Raw genomic sequence first — 3,690 nt, 5'->3', positions numbered from 1 at the left:
GGGTGTGGAGGCCATGGGTTGGGAAGCTTGCGTGGTCCTCTTGCTGTCTCTCTCTCCCTCTTTCTCTGTCTCCCTTAACTGTGGTTTCCAGCTCTTGACCTGTCTCGGCGGCGGGGTGTGTGTGTGTGTGTGTGTGTGTGTGTGCGTGTGTACGTCCAAACACAAGGCAACTTTCTATGGAGACGTAGTGAAGGGTAAATGCACTCTTACTCATCTGATATACCCTAAAATACTGGACATATCTGGACTCAGACTTTGAGGGCAGCCTTCCTGCCAACTCTTGCAGTCATTGATGGTGCTACAACTGTAATCCTCTAAAGGACCAAAAGTCCCGTACAAGTCCAGACGTCTGCTCTGTACAGTCTTTTCCTACAGTACAGAAAAGTACAGAACATAATGACACATTCTTTTTTAATTGTACAGATGACTCAGCTGCCACCTGCTGCCTAGTCAACATCGTTAACCTGAGGGAGTCAAGCAAGAGTTCCAAATCCCTTGTTGTGGTCCTTGGAAAGACTTCTGTTCTGAGTTGCTCAGTTGTGCCCAACTTTGATGCGACCCATGGCCTGCAGCCCATCAGGCTCCTCTGTCCGTGGCTTTGCCCAGGCAAGAATACCGGAGCGGGTTGCCATTTCCTTCTCCAGGGGATCTTCCCGACCCAGGGATCAAACCCAAGTCTCCTTCAGGTGGACGCCTTCCCATCTGAGCCACGATACTGTTAAATGCCTAGTCAAAATACAAACAAAAGAGCTAGTGTTCTACCGGAGAATGCACTGGCACCCCACTCCAGTACTCTTGCCTGGAAAATCCCATGGATGGAGGAGCCTGGTGGGCTGCAGTCAATGGGGTTGCTAAGAGTCGGACACGACTGAGCGAGTTCACTTTCACTTTTCACTTTCATGCACTGGAGAAGGAAATGGCAACCCACTCCAGTGTTCTTGCCTGGAGAATCCCAGGGACAGGGGAACCTGGTGGGCTGCCGTCTATGGGGTCACAAAGAGTCGGACACGAGTGAAGTGACTTAGAAGTAGCAGCAGTGTTCTACTAAGTGCGAAGACGATGGAAGAGACGGAAGGTTTCCTTTGTTGGTAGAGTTGAATCTTTCCTTCGTTTTAGTTTATTTTTACTATTAAGGCTACTTGAACAAGGCAATGGAGAAACTCCAGTATTGAAAAGCAATCGACTTTTTTAAAGAAACATGTGGCAGGTTAAACTTTCTTCGTTTTTTAGAGTTGGTTAAATGCAAAACCTTTATTCAACCAATATGACTATTGTGAATGGTATTTCAAGTCTCCATGATGGATGACTAAGGCATCAAGGAAGAAAGGAGTAGAGGTGGAGACAAAAAGAGCAACCTTTCCCCTTGGCCCCCTCTCAACCAGTTGCTTAGTTCCTTCATCTCATGGACTTCGATGTGGGATTATCTTGTTTGTCTGATTTTTGTTTGGGGACCATTTCTAGTCAGGAGGCTATAAACAGTGGTGGGGAAGCCCTTCTCTCCATTCCACGTGAGACCCAGTGGACAGTCCAGGCCCTGCCCACTGCATTGAGTCTGTAGCAACAGAACCACCAGGGATGCTGGTTGAAAATGCGTATTCCTGCAATCCACGCCACTTCGCTACTGACTGTTTGAGGTGGTGGTCTGGAACCTATAACTGGAAGCTTTCTTGATGATTCCAAATCACACAAAAGTCTGAGGACTACGGAAGAGCTTCATATTTCTGGAAGAGTCACACACCTACAGAAGGAACCACAAGACTTGCCTGAAATGGTAAAGCTATCAGTATTGGACTACAAGTTGGAAGGTCTCCACCTTTGCTATGCAAGTAAAATGATCTTTCTTTGAAGTGCAAATGGATCATACTAAAAGTTTACATTGTTCTACAGCATTTTAAAAACACTAAATTATAGAAATCGGATGTACGAGTTCCTTGAAAGCAAGAACCTATGTGTATGGATATGTCTTCATGCCTTAGATTCTGCCTTGAACATAGTGTGCACATCAACAGAAGAAAGAGAAGAGTTGAACCGACAAAGATACAAAGAGATCAAAAGTGCTGAGCCAAGTGAAAAGTTGAGGCTTCCAAGAACTTCTCTTTCACACACTGAATACATATTGAGCACCGACTATGAGCGTGTAGGCATGTAATAAGTTTCTGCACATAGAATGCTGAGAGAAGAAGACACACAGTTGCTGCTTTCACTGAGACTAATCTAATGATAAATAACAGGCAGATCCTGTGAGAACTTATAGAGGTGACTCTTCCCTCACTAAAAACTGGGTGTCAGAGAAGGCTTTTCAGAGTCATAATTGAGTTGAGGTCCATAGGTTGAACCAACGTACACCAGGGTTGAGGTGCAGGAGGACTTTCAGGCAGGTCAAATAGCATCTTGGAAGGCTATGTGACAAGGGGACCTTCGTACATTCCAGACATGGAAAATGCCCTATGGGAGGGAACCCAAAGAGTGCAGAGGGCACTCCAGTGGAAAGAAATGAGAGAAGAAAGTGGCGCCCAAGCAATGAAGGGATTTGGTCGTATATGAAATATGATGGGAAAATACAAGAGCAATTTTAGCAGGGAAGTGGTAGAATTGGATCTGTGTTTTTAAAAGGTCATCTTGCTCAACATCACTAATGATTGGAGAGACTTAACTCCAAACTACAAGGAGGTACCACTTCACATTAGTTAGAATGGTCCTCATGGCAAAGTCTGTCAGTAGCAAAGGCTGTGCAGAAAAGGGAACTCTCCTCCACTGTTGGTAGGACTGTGAGTTGGTAGAGCTACTATTGAAAAGAGTATGAAGGTTCCTCAAGAAACTAAAACTAGAAGTACCATATTCTTCAGCAATCCCACTCCCAGGCATATAGCCACCAAAAGTATAACTCAACAAGATACATGCACCGTCTGTGCAGATATATGTGTGTGTGTGCCCGCGCGGGGGCGCGCGCGAGCACACGCAATCGCCTGCGAGGCCGGGGCGGGGCTGGGGCCGGGGCTGGGGCTGGTGCAGCCCCCAGGATTGCCTGAGGCACCCCAAGGGAGCCCCAGACGGAGATCCGGGGGACGGTCGTCTGGTTTCCTGGAAGCCGAATGCGGAGGGGCTCGCGGGCCGCGCGGAGGCAACCCCGGTCTGCAGCGCGAGGCGCAGCCCCGGCCACCGACCCCCACGCCCCACCCACGGAGGGGATGGGGCTGCGGGGGCCCAAGAGTTGCGACGGGGACCGGGGGCTAAAGGAGAAGGGAGGCAAAAAGCCTATAGTACCCGGTATTCCCAGGCGGTCTCCGATCCAAGTACTAACCAGGCCCGACCCTGCTTAGCTTCCGAGATCAGACGAGATCGGGCATGTTCAGGGTGGTATGGCCGTAGACGGAGGAAGCTGTCACCAGGCTCCCTAAGAACCCTGCTCTGCGCCTCCCTTTCGCTCTGTCCTGCCGGTCGCACCTCTCCACGGGGGCGCATGCTGTACTGGAGCCACACCACCCGCGACCGGACTGCAGCCTGGCGACGACACCACACCCCCGAACATCGCCAACCCCCGGCAGCAATGGCCTGGCCGGGCCCGGGGGCCGAACGGCTTCCAGGACCCTCCAGCAGCGGGCCGGGCGTGCGTGTAGGGCCTGCCGCGCCGTCCCACCCTGGGCGTCTCCTGGCCCAGCTGCGCTCCGGGAGCGGAGCCTCCCGCCATCC

General features: G+C 50.5%; 1 non-coding gene across 1 annotated transcript; it reads right to left on the bottom strand.

Annotated features, from left to right (window-relative positions):
• Positions 1-3,252: 3,252 nt before the first annotated feature.
• LOC129645170 (5S ribosomal RNA) lies at positions 3,253-3,371 on the bottom strand. The gene has a single exon (XR_008711258.1). It is a non-coding gene; the product is annotated as a 5S ribosomal RNA (ribosomal RNA).
• Positions 3,372-3,690: the final 319 nt, after the last annotated feature.

Source organism: Bubalus kerabau, chromosome 2, assembly GCF_029407905.1.
Source record: "Bubalus kerabau isolate K-KA32 ecotype Philippines breed swamp buffalo chromosome 2, PCC_UOA_SB_1v2, whole genome shotgun sequence".
Classification (NCBI taxonomy): Eukaryota; Metazoa; Chordata; class Mammalia; order Artiodactyla; family Bovidae; genus Bubalus; species Bubalus kerabau.
The sequence above is the reverse complement of the archived record's forward strand: the minus strand, read 5'-3'. Positions and strand labels throughout refer to the sequence as shown.